The sequence below is a fragment of the Ambystoma mexicanum genome, chromosome 1p, assembly GCF_040938575.1.
Source record: "Ambystoma mexicanum isolate Mex_15411 chromosome 1p, UKY_AmexF1_1, whole genome shotgun sequence".
Taxonomy (NCBI): domain Eukaryota; kingdom Metazoa; phylum Chordata; class Amphibia; order Caudata; family Ambystomatidae; genus Ambystoma; species Ambystoma mexicanum.
In genome coordinates, this window is record NC_090921.1 from 913,570,464 (window position 1) to 913,590,976 (window position 20,513).

The following is a 20,513-nucleotide window of genomic DNA, read 5'->3' on the forward strand; positions in this document are numbered from 1 at the left end:
GTGGAACATGGACCGGAGGGGCAGCCGGGTGACTAGCATGTGAGTAGGGTGCAAGTGTGGTGATGAGAACAGTCCCTGTCTCCTCCACATGTCCAGATTGCAGCACAGCAGGCATGCATCAGTGAAGCATTGCATGACTCACAAATGAGAACCATGTACACATAGCATGTAGTGGCAGTCAAGCACAACCCATCACACAAGCAAACCACACATGGGATGGACAAACACGCAACAACACTAACTGGACGGGGAATCAAAATCCAGCATCTCTCCCACTCCTTCGACCAATTATGCCAGGATGAACTCTGCAGCGATCAACTCGTGCAGAGTGAGTTCTTCCTCCTCAGGTGGCGGCCCACTGCCATTCACCCGAGTCATGGCATAATTGGAGGCACGCTTTAGCTTAGCACAGCGTCAGAGGTCATCCCAACACTTTTTGCACTCCTGAACTGTGTGCACCTCATGTCCGAATGCACTGACACCCTCCGCTACATGCTTCCAGTGGTTCATATGATGGACAGTGGTAGTGTGACAATTTGGGACCACTAGCATCTCACGTTCGTGTCCTGACACGTATCCCACCAGCAAGTACAGTTCCTGCTTGCCGAAAGGCTTCTTCCTCAACATCCCGGAGGCCAGGGCCGTGTCTGGGGGTCCCAGCCTCTTGTGCAGGAGCAACCTTCCTCCTCTTGGGCAGTGATCTGGACCCTAACTGGCAAATGCCACCCTGATCAGTAGGGTCAGTGACGCTAGTGGATTGAACCAAGAGTGTGGCAGGTGGAACTAGGACGGAAGCCCTGACTTGCATCAGTGTCTGCTGGGTGCTCTTGACTAGACCCAGCGCAGCAACAGCCGTTGTGCCAAGATCATTGACCGAGACGGTCATGGCTGGCAGACTCACAGCCGTGTTCGTGTCGGCTGCATCTGCCCATGCAGTTGCCAACACCCGGCTGCTCAGGGCAGCAGATGACAACACTGCCCATGGGACAAGTGCATCGGTCAGAGCAGCCCTGGGTGTACTTACCATGTGCCTCCTGACCACCTGGAAATCATCCTGGGGCTCTTCAGGTGCCAACGCAGCTTGCGCTGGCCAACCCTGAGCCTGGGTGGTGGTGGCCACAGCTACAGCTGCAGCTACCACTACCCATGGGCCCATGGCAGACGATGAAACTGATTGCTGGGTCACATGGGCGCCAGTGTCAGATGCAATAGCTGTATCTCCCGGAACCACAGGGTGTGGTGGCATGACTGCACCTACACATGGCAGAACATCCTGCCAAAGTGGCGCACACCTGCCTCTTCCCCATCTGCAGCCAGCCTGGACACCCTGGAGTCCCCCTACTCCCTGGTCACCCCAGCCTCGTCCCTGACCACACCCACAACATGGAGGACACCCAGCTAAGGTGCTCCTCACATTTCGTGGCATCCCAACCATGGCATAGATGTTGTAGTGCCAATGGGAGGTGTACACGACAACTGTCCTGAGCAATTGGGGTGAACCGGGTGAGGTACTAGATGTAACAGCACCCCTGTGCACCTGCAAGGCTGTATGTGACCCCAGTGAGAAAGTGACAGGTCATGCAACGCTCAGGCACCCCAAAACTGCAGTAAAACCGTGCATGACCTGTAGCCCAAGTGTGTGGAATTAACCTCCCGCAATACGAGGTGGCTCCCAGGGACACGAAAAACATGTACGCATGGGACACACAGGCTACTATGATCTTGAAAATGGGTAAGCGATACACAGGGGGACCCGCAGTGGGGAAAATAGAGTGCACCACTCACCGTATGACTAGTGTGGTAATGAAAAACATGCATAGCCAATACCCCGCCAAAAGAAGAGATACGTCCTTGATCTGCTGTGAAGTAGTGATGGTACGTGAAACAACAAGAAGTAGCAACACACGCGTCGGTCTCCATGAAAAGCACATACAGCGAACTGCTGGCCCCGCTCACCTTTAACCAGTGCTGAGGGAAACGCCCGCCCGCATCACATCACTTACACGCTTAGGCACTTTCGTTGAATTACACGCATTAACACAAGGAAGTGCTGTTTTTGCACATGCGGATTCACTATGCACCCGTGCCGAGGGAAACGCCTGCACGCATCACATCACTTATGCGCTTATGCGCTAAGGGCCTTTCCTCGAATTACACGCTGACATTCTGTTTTTTCACTTGACAAATCACTCCGTATCAAGCTGGCCACACAACAACATACGGAAGACCACGCTCCTGCTCAGAAGGCCATTTTCCTGCCCCCCAAAGCCCCGAGCCGACTTCCACCAGCCATCTGCTTCTGCCTGCCTGCCTGCTGGCCATGTGTCCTGCTATTTGGTGCCTGCACATCAGCCATCTGCAGGGGTCCAGTTGCTGTGACCACCCCTGCTGGAACAGAAGAAACCCAACTGCAGTTCCATCACTCCACAGCCCAGCACCAGGACCCAGTTTCCCACACACACCTGCCTTGGGGGTTGCCATGTCAGGGCAAACACCATCTAAGACCACTGGCAACCCCCAGCCAGAGAGGCAGAGGGCTGCCAGCTTCACAGCAGGAGAGGTTGGCATCCTGGTGGAGCAAGTCCTGGTGCATTATGATGCCATCTTCGGAAGAACACACACTGACAAGGAAGGATGGACATTGTGGTTGCCACCAACGCGGAGGGGGTGGCAACCTGCAACCTACCACATGTCCATAAGCACTGGAAGGACTTCAGGTCGAGGACCGTCAGGAAAGTCTTGTGCCTCTTGGACACAGCGGACGCAGTGGGGTGCCGGGTCTGCCTTACCAACGACCAGATGAAGGTCCTGGAACGCATTCACCCAGAGCTTCACCTCCAGGTCCTCGAGAGGGAGACCCGTCCGGAGTCGAGCGGTAAGTGTCCATGTGTACTGATTGGATGCAGTGCATGTTGAGATGTGCCGGAGTGTGCATCTTGGGCATATGTCTGGAACGGCCCATGTATGGATGTGTATGTGCAGGGACATGACCCTGCTGCATGTGAGTCCAGTCATGTGTGATGCACATCAATGGTGTATGTGTTCCAAAGCATGATGCACATCTGTATGTGGAGACGCACACATTTTAGCATTTCTGTGTATGTACTATGCCATGGTTGGGGTGTGACACATGGATGCTGGTTCCACTTTCATGTACGTGCACGGTGTACATGTGAATGTAGGTGTGTTTGACATGTGTGCGACTGTGATACGCCATGGATTCATGTAACACATACATGTAGGAACCCGATTGGCAAATGTGATATAGTTGCCGATGATTGCACTGTGACAGGGGGTGGAGATGTACAGATGCTTGTCTGTCTGGTGGCGTGTGTGCATGTTTTCATCACTCCCCATGTTGCTTGTGACGTCATACCAACCTTTGGACGTTCATGTTGTTGTGTGTGTATGGATGCTGCTGCCTGCTGCACCATTCCTGTTAATTTGTGCATGTATGTGGTTTCAAATGATATGTGTGTTGGGGAATGTGATGCCATATGTGAAGTTTGACACTGCCACTCATGTGCAACTGTCATGTGTGTATCAGACCATTGTACAGTGCCCTGATGCCTGTGTTCTGTCTCTCCCTGTCTGCAGCCTCGACTGATGAAGAGGGCGGAGACAGTGCTGTGGAGCACAGCGGCAGGGATTCCACCGCCAGCCAGAGACGTAAGGCCCACATCCCCTCCCAGGTAGTCATTACTTCCAGGTGTGAGGAGTCTGGTGCTGCATCCATGGCCGCAGCTGTCGAGGGAAGGTCCAAGAGGCGGAGTTTGGAGGTGGACACCTCAGCAGCAGTAGGGGCAGCTGAGCCCCCAGAGGGGCCTACGGAGGAAGATGGCACAGAGTCATGCATGTTGGTGGTGGGTTTGGTTGAGGAGAAGGCCATGGAAGGCCCATGCACGGGGCCTGGAGGGGGGTATTCCACTGGTGCTAGTGTGCAGTCCAGGGGAAGGGACAGGAGGCAGCACAGGCCACCACAGAGGTGCCTGTGTGTAATCCTGTCCCCGATCCTGTGACTGTATCGTCCGGCACCAGCAGGGATGCCTACATCCAGACCCGTTTTCAGGGAGGGGATGCGCATACAACAACTGGCTTCCTCTCCCTGCAGATGTTGCAATCCATGACTGGATTGTGCCTGCCCTAGCTGGGGTGGCGATGCGCCAACATGGTATTTGGGATGACGTGCAGGGTTCTCGTCTGGACAATGCACATCATTTTGAATACCTCTTTGGCCGCGTCGACCTATTAGGACAGGTCGTCGGAACTGGCTTCTTCCGTGTGCTGGATCTTCTTGCGACCCCTTCCTCACTGAGCCCCCTATGCGCTAGTCATCCTCTGTGCCATCTTCCAGTCCAAGTATCACCTGGGCCCCCTGTGGAGCTGCCCCGGAGCCAGTTGCTAGGCTGGTGGAGGACACATCCCTGCCACAGTCGGGAGTCGGAGGTCCAGCAAGGGTGGCCACCCCACCAACTGGACCGCAGCAAGAGGAGGATGTGCAGGCATCAACAGGCAGGGAACGTGCACGGCAGCAGCAGGCTCAGGGTGGGAGCGATCATGGCTCGGGGTCATCAACATCCCAGGGGCAGGCATCGGCCGTTGGGCAGGAGGACCAGGATTGGGAGTGTCTTCCTTGTGACAGTGGTTGGGCCGGCAAATAGATGCAGAGCGGTGGCGGGCGGAGAGGGCACGGCTCACAATGGTCAGGGCATAGAACTCCATGCGCCGGGCATTGAGGTGGGCTGCGTGCCTCAAGGCAACTCACAGGGAGTTGGAGGAGGCCATGGCTGCATCCCTGTGAAACCTTGAGGCCAGGGAAGAGGTCCGCCTCCGGGACATTGAAGTGGAGTTCGGTGATGCCCTGGCCCGGGACATCAATAAGTAAGCCGTCGGACTAGCCCGCCGCCTTTGTAAATAGTTCTGTAGGTGTAGGTTGGCTTTTTTAAAAAAAATTCTTTGGGGCGCAGGGACTATGCCCCGCCTTTTTGTAAATAGGTATTTATTAGGTAGGATTTTGGTTAGGTTTCCTTTGGATCGTTGGGCTCATGGACCCTTGGATATTCATTTGTATATAGTTATGGACCTAGATTTACTTTATTTTTTGACCCCTGGTGGAATACTTTGATTTTTTTGGAACTTTGGATTTTGTTTAATGGACTGACGCATTGGAGCCATTTTACTTTGGATTTTATTGGTTACAGCGTTCATTTTTTTAAAATCATTTTTGGACATCCAGACTTGGATTCTTTTTTTTGCTTCTTGTGTGCTTTTGTTTTATTCATTTAGTTTATGATTTAATACAGTATTTTTTTTCTCTACTTTACTTGTGTGGTCTTATCTCATTCATTTTGTGCATGTCACAATGTGGGTTTTCTCAGTCATGTGTTGCCATTGTGTGGGTCTGAGGGACATGTATTCATGGGCATGCTGGTTATTTGGTTTCTATCATGACATGGGGAATTCAATGTGGAGTGGATGGAATGCTTGGTTGGGTGTTTGGACGTGGGGGTCGTGGGGTGGGATTTGGGTGGCCATAAGGGTCATGGCTCTGGATTGTGATGACGTGTTGGGTGGGGGACATGAGTCGGGGCCTGCTGGCAGGTGTCCATCACTGGGGGTGGGGTGGGGGACATGAGTCGGGCCTGCTGGCAGGTTGCGGTCAATGGGGGTGGGGTGGGGGACATGAGTCGGGGTCTGCTGGCAGGTTGCCGTCAATTCGGGTGGGGTTGGGGACATGAGTCGGGTCCTGCTGGCAGGTTGCCGTCAATGGGGTGGGGTGTGGGACATGAGTCGGAGCCTGCTGGCAGGTTGCTGTCAATGGGGGTGGGGGACATGAGTTCGGGCCTGCTGGCAGATTGCCGTCAATGGCGTTGGGGTGGGGGACATGAGTCGGGGCCTGCTGGCAGGTGGCCATCACTGGGGGTGCGGTGGGGGACATGATTTGGGGCCTGCAGGCAGGTTGCTGTCAATGGGGGTGGGGTTGGGGATATAAGTCAGGGCCTGCTGGCAGGTTGCCGTCAATGTGGGTGGGGTGGGGTACATGAGTCAGGACCTGCTGGCAGGTTGCTGTCAATGGGGTGGGTTGGGGGACATGAGTGGGGCCTGCTGGCAGGTTGCCGTCAATTGGGGTGGGGTGGGGGACATGAGTCGGGGCCTGCTGGCAGGTAGTCGTCAATGGGGGTGGGGTGGGAGACATGAGTCAGGGCCTACTGGCAGGTGCCCATCACTGGGGGTGGGGTTGGGACATGAGTTGGGCCTGCTGGCGGTTGTCATCAATGGGGGTGGGGGACATGTGTCAGGGATCCCAAGTGCATGGTGACATGTGGCCTGCCTGCGGTTCATGGTCTTGCATGATGGGCTGCCTGTGGGGCATGCCCAGGGTTGATGGGCTGGCTGTGGGGCATGGAGTGGGGTGATGGGCTGCCTGCGGGGCATGCACAGGGGTGATGGGCTGCTTGTGGTTCATGGTTTGGGGTGATGGGCTGCCTGCGGGGCATGCCAGGGGTGATGGGCTTCCTGCGGGGCATGGTTTGGGGTGATGGGCTGACTGTAGGGCATGCCCAGGGGTGATGGGCTTCCTGCGCGGCATGGTCTGGGGTGATGGGCTGCCTGCGGGGCATGCACAGGGGTGATGGGCTTCCTGCAGAGTGTGGTCTGGGTTGATTGGCTGCATGCGGGGCATGCCCAGGGGTGATGGGCTTCCTGCGAGGCATAGTCTGGGATGATGGGCTGCCAGTGGGGCATGGTCTGGGGTGATGGGCTGCCTGTGGGGCATGGTCTGAAGTGATGGGCTGCCTGTGGGGCATGGACTGGGGTGCACGGGGAGTTTTACATCCGATCGGCCTGGCACGAGCGGGATACTTGTATTCTGGGGGTGCTTGCAGAGTTTTACACGTGATCGGACAGGCACAAGGGGGTACGCGTATTCCGACGGGTGCGCGGGGAGCCCATCACCTCAGTCAACCCAGTCCATGCCCCGCAGGCAGCCCATCACCCCTGGCGCGAGCGGGGTATGCGTATTCCGAGGGGTGCGCTGGGAGTTTTCCACGTGATTTTGCCGGCACGAGCAGGGTACGTGCATTACGAGGGGTGGCAGGGAGTTTTCCATGCAATTTCACTGGCGCAAGTGGGGTAAGCGTATTCCGAGGGGTGCGCGGGGAGTTTTCCACGCGATTTTGCTGGCACGAGCAGGGTACGCGTATTCTGAGGGGTGCGCAGGGAGTTTTCCGCGCTATTTCGCTGGTGGAAACGGGGTACGTGTATTCTGAGAGGTTCGTGGGGAGTTTTACACGCGATTTTGCTGGCACGTGAGTGCTGTGTGGCGTTTTTAGTGCATTTTCATATTTGGGGGGCTGTATGCTGGTCCATTGGCCTTTGCGTCATGTAGCGGATTTGTGCTTTTTTTTTTGGCACACATGGCGGGGTTGTGGGCGTAACTGGTGCTGCTGCAGGGTCGCTGCGCCACTCTGCACCACGGCTGGTTATGGATGTAAGAATCCATGAATACGCTGTGCATGAAAATGGGTTTTGGCGCACGCAGCTAGCATACGCTGGCACACGCGCCCTCTCTGCATTGCTCACATGTGCTGCTTCTGCGCTAAAATCTATGAATTACCCCGTTAGTCCTAAGTCTCTTCTACATTGCTCTCACCATATGAGTGTTACTGATGTCCAAGAGAATGAAAACATTGCTAGCCCTTTAAATGTAACAAAATAGGTCTGCCCTCACTCCTTGTCATTGGTTCAATGCACAGGACCATTTACACATAAGCCTGTTAGTGTACCCAAGTAGATGAACATCCGTTGAAAATGCTGATGGATAGGAAGGAGGGAATCCATGACTGTGACACGAAATAGTAGTCCTTAGTGTAACCCACAGTTATGAATTGAATCATGGTCCCTCTTTATCATCACATGTGACAGATAATCTGCATTATCATATGAGGATCTACCAAGTACGACACACCACACTTGATTAACAAATATCAAGCCCGTAGCATGAGTCAATGGCCAGCAACGGGTGGTTCTACAGACGTTTTGGGCTATGACTCCCAAGATTTTTCAACATTGCCAATGTTGGATAGTACTGATGAGGGCTGCACATCAAAACATCTCGAGAGCCAAAATGTGCAGCACCCTGAGCCACAGGGATATATCATTTCCAAGGGAGAACAAGTCATCAAAGTTACTGAAATTGCACCCAATCAATCATATTATGTTATGTTGACTTACACCGTGCAAAACTACCCCCAAAGGGCAGTCTCTAGGCACTGACGTGGCTCCTCAACACAAGAGGACTGGGTGTGTTTGCGGGGTTAGGATGATAGGATAGGTTCAATACCAGGTGGAACTGGCATCTGTGAGCATTGTTTTGCATGCAGGAGTTGGTTCGAGAGACCCTGTGTGATGTAACCCTTTGGGTAGGGCTCTGTGTGTTGGATGAGTTTGTCAAGTGATGTTATGGTGTGGGCATGCGCACTAGTTAGTTGTATCCATATAGGGTCATGACTTGCAAGTGTTTGTTAGTTGTTCAGTATATAATGTTGGTGTGTATCTATGTAGTGTCGATGGATTTGAGTCTTAGAGGTATGTTAGGGTGTGAGCATTAGATTAATTCACGCTGCGTTTATGTCTAGTATTGATAGACCCTAGTCATGTGTAGTGGCGTTGGTTATGTTGGAGGAGCAGGAAGGGGGGAAATGGGTTAGTTATGTTATGTTATTTGGCATAAATATAGCGCTCTATATATCATTGATATGATCTCAAAGCGTTGGTAGGTTGAACGCCCTCGGGGATCGCAGTCCATGTCAGTAGAGAGAGAAAGTGTCATAGGGTGCGTGGGTGCACCATTTATGTGTGCAGCTGATGTAATTGGCAGATGTAGCTGCCTCCGAGCATTAGGTGTGGTGGTGAGTATATCAGTTGGATGTGTGCAGTCTGGCGGGTGGACTCACAGGCTGGGTTCTGGCTGCGTTAGACCTGTGGGATGCTTATGTGAGCAGCTAGGCCGGATTGTCATGGGATAGCCACATTTTATTAGAGTGATGAGGTGTTTCATGGGGTAATGTTCGTATGTGAACAGCCAGGACGAGTTGATCAGGGGTATAGCTGCATTCTAGCTCTTTGATAGTGTAGAGTAGAGAGTAAGCATAATGGTATGGGATGGGAGTGTTTGCGTGGGTTTATGAACCAATGCAGCAGGAGCAATTTCTAGTTTGAAGTTAGTGATAATATTAGTGAGTTAGTCGGTTTGAAGATGCCTCCGGCATGAGTCTTTGGTTGCTGCTAGGCAATATCTAACAACGTTATGGTTTGTCGGCCAATCTTGCCTCCTCTCTGGGCCTGGAGGATGACTTCCCCCATGAGTTTTGTGGCTGACTTCACTGCGGGTTCAGTAAGATAGGGTTGTCTGTACCCAGTGTGTTTTTGGTTACTCATTTGGTTCAATCTCAGTGGTTCAGGTGTGGGCCTGTTGTGTGGTCGGTTGCTGAAAGGGTGCGCAGTTGGTGTTAAATAGAGGAAGTGGTTCTCAACCGGCTGCCCCTAGTTGTGTGGCTGGGCAAGTTAGGGTGATTCTTAGGTTTTGATGCTTTTACTGCTCAGGTTTTCCTCTGCTTATAAATTGCTTGTGGGTGATATCCCTTGTACGGGGAGGGTGGCATGTTGTTCAGGTCCTCTTTGCTTTTCCCACTGTTATCTGAGAAAGCGTCCCATAGGGTACTTATTTGTTTTCTGTCAATCTCCCTTTTGTGATTGTCGTTGTCTCTTGAATAACCATTTTTTGAGTCATTTTCTGAAGGTAGTGTGGTCATCTGTGTCCTTCATTTCTCTGGGCATGGTGTTCCAAAGTCTAGCAATTAGATGTGTGAGAATGCTGTTCCTCTGAATTTCCTTTTTCCATACTATTTTGTCTCTATTTGTAGGTCGTTGCTTGATGTTAGGTCCCTTCTTGGCTGATAACTGCTTATTGTGTCTTGGAGGATTTTGGCTCCTTGTATGTGCAAGGCTTTGTGGGTGATGCAGAAGGTTTTGAATTTGATGCATGTTCTTACTGGTAGCCAGTGAAGGTTTTTTAGTGCTGAGGAGATGTTGTCTCTTCAGTTTAATCTTAGTAGGATCCTGGCTGCTGTGTTTTGGGCAATTTGGTGAGTCTTTCCAGCATTGCTAGGTAGAGGCGGTTTGTGTAGTCGATTCTTGTTAGTATCAGGGATATGATTACAAGGGTTCTGTGAGGGAGTGAGATGTATGGGAGCAGTCCTCTGAGTAGTCTTAGGAGGCAGAAGCACTTTTTAGTGACTGTGTTCACTTGCGGTCCTGGGGATAATCCTTTATCCATGAGCATACCTAGGTTATTTACCATGTTGCAGGTCTCTGGTAGTGTTCCCATACCGTCCGGTCAGTCTAGTTGTGGGTTGGTTGCATTGTTTTCTGTGGGTGACACCATAATTTCTGTTTTTGCTGGGTTTAGTTTTTAGGTTGGTTGTTGTCATCCAGGTGTAGATGTCTGTGAGGCACTTGTTGAGGCAGTTATTTTGTTCCTGTGTTGTGCTCATTTTCACAATCAGTTGTGTGTATGTTTCATCTGCATAGTTGTATTAGTGCTCTAAATCCCTGTGGTTTAACGGCTACATCACTTTTCTGCAATTTAACAAATTAAACTAAGATATGCAAACAAATGATGAACAAATTATTATGATATGGCTAGCCAACTGGAATATGCAGGTTCTGTAACTCTGTGCATATGGGAACTTGAATCCATAAGAGGGAAAGCAGCAATAGAATGAATCAATCATTCAAAATTCAATGGTCTGTACCAGGGCTCCTGGAAGGTTGCCACTCTGTATAACCAGTGGAAAAGGTTGATATTGGCATCATCTGCTCAGGTTTGATAACCAGGGTGTTGTGAGCAGTTATTTTGTCTCAAATAACATGGAGGCCCTTAAAACATTGAGTATTGCAGTGGCTGACATAGATGCCCCCGACATATGCCTTAGGGGATGTGGAGGCGCCCCAATAAAAATTGCTGGTTCAAAGCATGTTGCATTTGCATTCAAAGACAGGGCAATCAGAGATGTATTGTATGAGGCAGACAATGGAGTGTCACTGCTTAGCTTGAGGAATCAGAAAGAGTTGGACATAATCTTCAACCCAAATGTCAAGGACCAGTGATGTTCATAGGGCAGGATGTATGCCAAAAGTTCACAAATGTGTTCTCTAACCAAATGGGGTGCTTATAGCGTTTTTGACACAGAATTATTCTGAAGAGGCGAGCTAAACCCGTAGTGCACAAGGTTTGCACAGTACCCTTGCTGTTGAGAGAGAATGTCAATGTTAAACTCGACCACCACTGTAAGAACTATGTGATTTAGCCCATAGAAGCAGCAGAGTGGTTGTCCCCTGCAGTCATTGTATGGAAGGGATAGCAAACATAAGAATGTGTGTAGAACTCAGGTCCCTCAACAACAATATCTGGGCAGACAGACACCCCCTCCCTAAGGTTCAAGAAATTATCTCATTGTTGCATAGTGCCAAATATTTTTCAACAATTGATCATTCCAGTGCATACCACCAAATCAGTTTGCACCCAGATTCGAGGCCACTGGCTTCTTTTGTCATGCCTTTTGGGGAGTAGCAATTTAAGAGGATGCCCTTTGGTCTTGCCGTAGCTGCCACTGTGTTTCAGCGTTTAATGGAGAAACATTTTAGGAGATTCTAATTTGACAAATGCATTCAAGATGATATCCTCTTTTTTACATCTGATCCTGAGTGTCCTGAGAGATATATGCCTGAAGTGCTGAGCATTTTGCATCAGACAGGACTAACTGTAAAAAAACAAAAGTGAACATTTGGGCTGACAGAAGTGTCTTATTTGGGATATGTCATAGACCAGAGAGGGATTAGACTAAAAACAAGTTTAGTGGATGCTGTGGCTCCCACACCCCAGAGCAAGGATTAGTAGCAGGAATTTCGGGGACTGGCAGAATATTAATCCATATTAGAGGTGTTTTCCTCTATTTGTGCTCCTTTAAGGGAGTTATTGAAAAATGGGTCAAAATGTGATTGGAACGAGGAATGACATAGTGCATTCACCTCAACAAAGAAGAGTATTGTCGGTGCTCCCATACTTTGCATGTTTAACCCTTGCTGCAGGACTTTCCTTATGACCAATGTTAGCATTGCAGGACTATGTGCTGCCTTGATACAAGTACAGAATTGCAAGGAATGCATACGTGAGTTCACCTTCACGGCCTTGCAGGGAGCTGAAAAAATGACTCTACCTTTGAGAGAGAAGTGCTACTTGTTTCTGGGCCATCAATCACTTTAGATTTTTCCTTTGGGGTGTGCCCTTCACTGTCAGAATGGACCACAAACAGTTGGTCCATGCCCTGAGTCGGACAAGCAAGGGTTGTTCTCCCAGGATCAATGGTTGGGCCCTTATCCTGCAGGAATTCAACGTTACCCTAGTTCATGTCCCAGGCCGGTGCAATGTAGTAGCTGTTTGTCCAGGGTTCGCTTTGAATGGGAGGAAATTGAGGAGTTGGAGTGGTCCATGTTTGTGCAGGTGGGCCAAGAGGAAAATTGTCTCAAGAGTTTGTGGCCGATGTTGAGTTGACTAGGATGTGTCACCTATTGGAGCATGGCTGGTCCAAAGGGGCCACTCCTGGCAGAGCCCAATTCAAACAAGTCAGCACATAATTGTGGATGGATGGGGATATCCTGTTCAGGGGAGAGAAAAGTGTACCCCCGAATGGGATGATGCCTTTCATTTTGGAAATTGCTCATAGGGGACATTTAGGGAGAAACACCACTAAAAGTGAAGTGTACTGGTGACCATGTATGGATACTGAGGTGGAGAATTTAGTGAGTAATGTCTTCTAGTGATATGTCCCATGTGTCGACTGAGCCCCCCTATGCCCATTTTCCCATTAGACTTGGGAGAGAGTTGCTTTGGACATTATTGGCCCATTACCAAAATGTTACCAAGGAAAAAAGTACATGTTTGTCCTGATGGACTGCTACTCTAAATGGACATGTATTAGCTAGGTCGGAGGAGATGACTGCCAGGCATGTGATAGACTTCCTTGACGGAATCTTTAGGATCCAAGAATTTCCTGCTGTGCTGCTCACTGACAATGGAATACAGTTCGGCTCTAACTTGGTGGCCGACTATATCAAGGGAGGAGCTGTGCGCCATGAAACAACAGCTTTGTATTGTCCCTGCCAAAACGACACAGAGGAAAGGTTTAAAAGAGTGCCGAAGGGAACGCTGTAAATGGAAAGAATGTCCAACCTGAGCATTGAAGGGTTGATGAGAGACATGCTTTTTGCATACAGCACCACACCACACTCAACTACAGGAGTAATGCCTTTTGGGAATTGGTTTGACGGACTCTGATTTATTTGGACAGTTAGGTCAGGATAAAGAACCCGATAGTGATGGGTGCAGGAGATCTATATTTTTGATGTACATCGCCCGCAAGTGTACATAGGGCCTCATTACAACTCAGGCGGTAAGGGGTTTACGGCGCCGTAAACAGCGCCGACCCTTACCGCCTGAGTACGAGGTCCCTTAGCGCCATGGCGGATTTAACACGTGCTTTTAGCAGGTGTTAAAATCCATGGCGCTAAGGGACCATGGAGTTAATTACGCCACCGTAATTTACGGTGGCGTAATTAACGCCTTCCCCACTCCCATTATGCCCTATGGGGCAAAAATGGGAATGGGGAAGGGTAAATGGGGATTGGGGACTTACCGCCCCGCCAAACTCGGAATGGGGCGGTAAGTCCGCCAACCACCATGGCGTAAACGTAGTTTACGCCATGGTGGTAAAGTCACGGCCCAGGCGGTAACTTACCGCCTGGGTCGTAATGAGGCCCATAGTCTCTTATGTGCGCTGTGCCGCACTTGATGGTATGCCTCTCAGGTTCCTGGTTGCTGTACCGCATCCAGCGGGTTGCACAGGAGAATGCTTTGATTGCTCCAGCCTCCATTGTCATCTGTCCCACACATCTGTCTCACCTCAACAGTATTCTCGTAAGGTGGTTCATGTCAGCCCATGATGTGTTAAAACACTGCAGCACTGTTTGCAGTTCTTCCACAAATTGTTGTGGTTTTTCCCTGATGTTGTGGTACTCTTGGGCTAATGTTCCAAGGTCCCCCAGGCACTAAGGCACATGGACTGTATCAAATATCTGTTATTGGTCTCTGTCCTCATGACCAGATGGTACTTGTTTAAGGAGAGTCTGAAAACCAGTTGAGTCCATTCCATATATTGTACCTTGCCATATTGTCAAGGCACCATATGACAGTGGTGACCCACCCAGTGCCAATCCACTCAGTCCTGACCCCGCAGCGACCATCGGTCACTGGTATGACATCTCCACCACTGGTGTCCCTTGTCGTGCCTCACCTGACCCCATTCCTTCCTTAACACAGCACCATACTATTAAAAAAAATATATATATATCCTCTGGTGTTTCACTGTCCTGATCCTCGTGTGTCTTTAGGCCCTTCTTTCTTGAGTATCTGGGGGCACAATCTCACCCCTTCCCTATCCCTTCTATCGCTCAAAAATGTTATCTGTCCTCTTAGTCGGTCATTAGTGTCCCTTAGTTCTCTAACCTTTCCGTCGCAACTTCTCACTGTTGCTTCTTCTAGCTACATCGCAAACGATTCCCACTGTACCGCTGGTATTTTAGTCCATTCTTTCTCGTGAGGGCATCCAATTTATCTAGGTTAAATGTCCCTTCAATTGGCAATTGTCTGTTTCTTCCTGCCAGATAATGCCATGAGTCCAAATAATCATAAAACAAACTGTACAAATGCCTAAACAAACAATTCTTGCTTCGATTGTTGTTTGCCCATTTTCCTTTCCCTATTAAAATCTGCATTCACTTGTCACTTGCCTTGCTACACAGGCATGACTGTTCCATTTATTCTTTGACTCCACCTTGTTGTGGTCTTGAGAGGGTAAAAGGGTTCAGAACAACAGAATACACCACAGAGTGGCCCTGACAAGTATAAGGGCTCTCAGTATACACTGTTTTACTTGTCCCTCTTTACTCATGGGTGTTAGCCTACCCCTCTTTGTTTCCCCCCTCTCTTCCTTTTCCCTTTTCCCATGTTTTGTACCGGCTCCTTCTCTAACCTTGAGATTTTGATAACTAAATTTGCCTTCTCCTTATGTTCCTGGTCTACCATAATACCCGTCACTTCCGTGTGACTTCTACCACTCCCCAAAGGAAACAGTGCTGTCCATTGTTCACATCTGTTGTCCTTCTTCTATTGTTATGTTTTCCTGTGCCGTCACATGATCCGTATCTTCCAGGCTAATCATTCTATTCTGATGATGCCCAGAGTAGTTCTCCTTTGCCCCTGAATCGCTTCCGGTCGAGGATAAGCATTCATTGTTAGGGCCGGTTTGGACCATGTGATCCAAGATGGAGGCTCAGATGGTCTTCATCCCATCCCTCTAAAAGTGATGTTTCAGCAGTCCTTTAGTGCATGTCTATTGTGGAGGCTCTCAGGATGTTACTTAATGCTAATCAAGTGGGGTATTTCCCTATCCAATGTCCGCTATAATAAAAATGAAAAATAACAAACTCTCGGGCCAATACAAACAAAGAATAACAATACTGACTGATGTCGGTTTTATTATCCATTATGATCTCAGTAGTCAAATCGTCAATATGGAATCATTTGTCATTAAAATCATTCTGCCCCCTAACTGGGGTCACCCGCATTTACACTACTATCAGTGTTGAGTTCACAAGGATTGTATTTGGCTTTAACACATCTGCATATCTATGCATTTATTGATTTATTCATTAACAATTTTCATTAAGAGCGCACAATACAATGGTATCAGGGTGATGTACATCATACACATATAATACAACCACATACAATATAAGTAAGAATGGATAAACGATAAACATGTTAAATTAAAATGCAAAAAAATGGCAAGAATAAAATCAAGATAAGAGTATATCGAAACAAAGCGTTCTAGAGCCCTGCTTTCAATCATTTTCTAGATGTCAGGTACAGTAAATAGTTCCAGTGACTAACAGCAGCACCAGAAAATGATCTTCTTTGATGGGTAAACATGTCTAAACTGATGAACCTTCAAACAAAAAGAATGACGCTACGAAGTCCTCAGGATCCACCAAACAGAATTTCCAAAATCTTTCTATCTATCTATCTATCTATCTATCTATCTATCTATCTATCTATCTATCTATCTATCTATCTATCTATCTATCTATCTATCTACCTATCTAGCATTTGTAGCAAGCGCCAAACCCTTGTGTATATGGGCGCTGGAGAGCAGGCAATACACATTACAGGGTTACCACGGGCAACCATAGAAAACAGTGGTTTGACATTAATCATAATACGCATATGTATAGACATAAAATATTTACATATACATTTTTCTGACAGTACATAATCAGTAATATTTACATGTGTAACCTTATTAACATAGGTAATATGTGAATGAGGTAGCAAAGATATATTCACAGGAGCATATTGTGTGGTATGACACTGCGAGCAACAGGGCTCAGAGGCTACATATTGGAGGTGAGGAGCCAGAATTTAAGTTTTGGGGTGGGTCAGATCTAATGTATAGTGGTAGGATGTTGCAGCCTTTGGCGACCACAACTGGGAAGCTGCATCCTCCAGCCTTTGTTCTTTTGAATTTCGGAACACAGAGAAAGAAGGCTGAAGCAGAATGTGTGGTCTTGATGTTTTGGGTTGGTGTTAACAGGTTGGTGAGATATTTCGGGGCTATGTTAATGAGGCATTTGTGGGTGGTTGCCATTGTTTTGAATTTGATCTGGTCCTGAACCGGTAGCCAGCGCATTTTGCATCTGATTTCAGAGATACGCTCTCTTCTTGGGGTGTTTAGTGCTACTAGTAGGGTGTTGTTTTGAGTGACCTGTATTTTTTTAATGCTGGTAATCCCAGTGCCAGCCAGGAGGATATTACAATAGTCGAGTTTTGATAGAATGAGGGCTTTTGCTAAGATTAGGCAGCTGTCTGCAGATAAGTAGGGTCTGCAGGCATTAATGAGTTTGTCAGTTTATGTTGTTGATGAGATTATGGGGTTAACTTGTCTTAAGAAGGACAAGGAAGAATCCGAGTACACACCAATGTTTTAACTTCTTTCGAGATGGCAATGGTATTTCCATCTATTGTTTATTTTTTTTTCAATTTGGGGTCAAGTTTTTTGAGGTGTGTTTGGGAGACTACCAGGAGTAGCGCCGTTTTGTCATCATTTAGACAAAGTACATTTTGGGCCATCCGGGATTGGATCATCTGATAAAATTTGTCGTTGAGGATTGAGGAGTCAGTGTTGTAGTCTCCAATTAGGTGGATTAGAATTTGCCTATCATTCACACAGTTTGTTTAGGATACACCACGTTCATCAAGGCGGTCGAATAACAACTTGGTGAATATGTTGTAAAGCGTTGGTGACACGCAAGATCCTTGAGGAACCCCACAGAGAACTGAGGCAGGGGTGGCGTTAGCCAGGTTTGAGAACACTCTCAAGGTACGCTCAGAGAGGAATGATTTTATCCAAGCAATGGCATTGGGTGAGAAGTGTGCAGCACTGTCCAGGTGGTGGCATAGTATTGTATGATTTACTAAGTCAAATGCCGCACAGAGGTCTAAGAGAATTATTATGGCTAGGTTTCCATTGTCGATTTTGGTGTCCATTTGGTTTTTTAGGTCGAGGAGAGCCGTTTCGGGACCCAGGAGATTGTTATTTTCCAAATGTTCCTGAATCTGGAAGTAGGCGGCACAGTCAAGAATTTTCAAGAGGAAGGGGACTGTCTTGATGGGTCAGTAATTAGTAGGGATGCTAGGGTCAAGGGATGTTTATTTTTCAAAGCGGGAGGACCGATACTTCTTTCAGATTCTTAGGGACTGTACCTTGTGAGAAAGAATTATTGATAAGAGAAGTGATGAATGGGGCGAGTTCTGTAACACAGGGCCTGATTACGAGGCTGGCGCTGATGGAATGAAGGGGGCCGGTACGGGAACAGCTCCCTTCATTCCGTCAGGGCCGATTACAAGCTTCCCATTGCGGGACCCGTATCGGATGCCTGTTAAAACCAGGTGTCATTTCCGGGTCCCGCGAGGGGAAGAGGGAGGCAACAACGGGACACTCGTAATGTGCCCGTTGTTACCTCTATCCCCATTCCCATTGAGCCCTATAGGGGCTCAAATGGGAATGGGAAATGGTTCCTGCAAGGAGGAATTACCGGATCCTCCAATGTTGGAAGGACCCGTTATTCCTCATTGCAGGAACCCGGTAAATGAGCCCTGTTTCGTGGCAGCCATAGAGCTAATAGCCATGGAGCTAATAGCTAATAGCTCCATGGCTACCGCCAAACTCATAGTGAGTGTCACAGTCTTTTATGGTAGGGGCAGGGCATATGTCGCCTTGACACCTCGACAATTTGAGGCTAGAGATGATTTTCATGATCTCAGTGGTGGAGACTGGCCTAAATTCGAAAGGAGGGGGTGAAGGCACTCTTGTGATTGGTGGGTTGGTGTTAGTGGCTGGCAGTGCTAGCTTTTGGAGCACAGCTATTTCGTCAAGGAGTGCATGCTGTTTGTTAGCACACCAGGATTCATCTTTCTGACATGTTTCAGGTGGGCAGGTAGGAGACTCGAGTTCCCTCAGGCTGGTGAATAATTCCTTACTGCTAGATTTGACGTTTGCTATGCGCTCATTGTATGTAGCATTTTTGGCTATTAGTATTGCTTGTTTGTATTTTTTAGTGGCAGAGATGAATAGATCCCTGTTGTGTTTTGTTGGTGAGGCTTTCGAAATTGATTCAGCAGCGCGTTTATTAGACCTAAGGTTCTTGAGGTCAGGTGTGAACCATGATATCAAGTGAGCTGTCTGTTTTGGTTTGCAGAGTTTAAGTGGGGCAATTTTGTCAATGGCTTGGGGGATGGTGGTGTTGTATAGATCTACCATGGCTGATGGGTTGGCGTGGGAGTGAGTGCCTTCAGTGATAGGGCCTGATAGTGGGAGAAGGTTAGTGCATTTGATGTTGCGCGTGTTTCTTGCAAGGGTAGCTAGGGGTAAGTGTGGAACAGTTTTGTGTTGGGTTTGTCTGGGGATAGTGAATGTGATGATGTTATGGTCTAACCAGGGGCAAGGGGAATTAGCTATAATGCTGGTTGATACATTTAGATCAGCAAGCCAGTCTAGGATGCCACCTTTGACAGGGGTAGCTTGTTAAATATGTTGGATAAGTCCAAAGGCAGCCATTGTGTTTTGAATGGTCGTGGCATTGGGATCTAGACTGACATAGAGGCCAAGATTAAAGTTGCCTCAGATGATGATTCGAGTAGATGGTTTAGTGTTTTTGAGAGTAGTAGAGTTATGTCCTCATCAAAGGTTTGTAGTGGTCCAGGTGTTCGGTATATGATGTGCATGGTGGTAGTTGCAGTATTGGGGTAGGATAGTATAATTGATAGAAGTTCCATAGATGTGAAAGCAGGACAAAACAAGAGAAGGAAGAAATAAACAAAAATGTGTTGAAGACTCAAACAATTTCACAGACCTTCGACAGAATAAATTATATTGTGTGGTATTGGGTAGGATAGCTTAATTGATAGAAGTTCCCCAGATGTGAAGGCAGGACAAAACAAGAGAATGAAGGAATAAACAAAAATGTGTTGAAGAGACAAACAATTTCACAGCCCTTAGAGAAAATAAATGATATTGTGCAGCTTTAGCCAAGGCATTAATATGAGGAACTAAGGTCAGACTGGCATCTAGTATGAAGCCCAATCATTGGGCCGAAGATGAAAGCTCACCGGAGGAATCCAGAATCTGAACATTACTAAATCAATTAGAAACAGTAGAAGTGTGAGAAGAGGGAGAGCATAGTTCAGTTTCAGAAAATACAAAGCCATCCATGCTTCAGTGTCCACTAAACATTCTCTTAATCTAATGAAGTCATTTTTGGAGGAAATATTCAAACATAGCTGGGTGTCATCAGCATAGTGACGCATAGCCACTCTGTGCTTAGTTGCCAAATTACCCAATGGTTCCACACAAAAATTAAGCATTAGAGGACCCAACACTGACTATGGAGGGACTCCAAAAAGAGCATTGGTATGGTAACAACGGTTGTCCCCTCTGGCAACCAACTTTTGTCCATTACTCAGAAAAGATATAAACCACTTCAGAACCTGGCCACCAATTCCCATGCATTGCAATAGAATAGCTAAGAATTTGTTATGGTCAATAGTGTTGAACGTGGCCGGGATATTGAGTAAGATCGGTAAATAAGAGCCACTTACATCCGAAATTGTATATACATCTTTCAAGCTATGTAGAGTACCGGTCCAAATACCACACCCTGACCTAAACCCAGATTGAAAGGATGCCAAAAGTATTTGATTATTGATTAAAGAATTTAGTTGATCCAAAATCACTCTGTCAATACATTTACTGAGAAATAATTGGGCAGACAATTGACCT